General features: G+C 37.9%; 1 non-coding gene across 1 annotated transcript; it reads right to left on the reverse strand.

The window, feature by feature from the left end:
- Positions 1 to 445: 445 nt before the first annotated feature.
- On the reverse strand, positions 446 to 586 carry LOC125799224 (U4 spliceosomal RNA). The gene has a single exon (XR_007438052.1). It is a non-coding gene; the product is annotated as a U4 spliceosomal RNA (small nuclear RNA).
- Between the last annotated feature and the right edge of the window lie 134 nt (positions 587 to 720).

Here is a 720-nt window from a genome sequence, read left to right on the forward strand (position 1 = left end):
GGATGTATGGGATTTTAGGGATATAATCATTTTGTAACATAAATGGTACAGCAACAATGTTATAATGTGTAGTGTTCAATTTTGTTCTAGAAATCGTGTCAAAACTTGTTATATGGAATGTAAAACATTTAATTAAAGCATTAAAACTGTTAATCTGGTTGTAACAGACGTGTAGAAACAAAAATACACTGTTAAAGGAGCCAGTTTAATCTCCAGCACTCTGTATTCTGTAAATAAAGTCAGGTGAGAGAACATTCATTCACACACTGTGCTGTAGTGATTTATATGTGCAGAGTGTTTTATATATGTCACTCAGGAACTTCATGAGTTAAAGTGAAAGACAGTGCTGTAAGGACCGGATATCCTGACTTACACATTATCATAGGCTCTTATGAATTAAGCTTCATTATGTTTTAATCATCTGTTATTTAACCAGTATAATCAGTCTCCTTAGAGACCGTCAAAAATTGCCAGTGCCGACTATATTTCAAGTCGTCACGGCGGGGTATTGGGTAAAGTTTTCAACTAGCAATAATCGCGCCTCGGATAAACCTCATAGGCTACGATACTGCCACTGCGCAAAGCTGACCTGGAACATAGCGGATCTGAGGAGATCAGTATCAGAACTACTGACTTCACTGACGGTATAAACTCTAAACTATCCTCACTAAACCTACAAAAAACCCACAGAACCAGCGGAGAACCTCACAGCTGCAGCTC

This window comes from Astyanax mexicanus, chromosome 2 (genome assembly GCF_023375975.1).
Source record: "Astyanax mexicanus isolate ESR-SI-001 chromosome 2, AstMex3_surface, whole genome shotgun sequence".
Classification (NCBI taxonomy): domain Eukaryota; kingdom Metazoa; phylum Chordata; class Actinopteri; order Characiformes; family Acestrorhamphidae; genus Astyanax; species Astyanax mexicanus.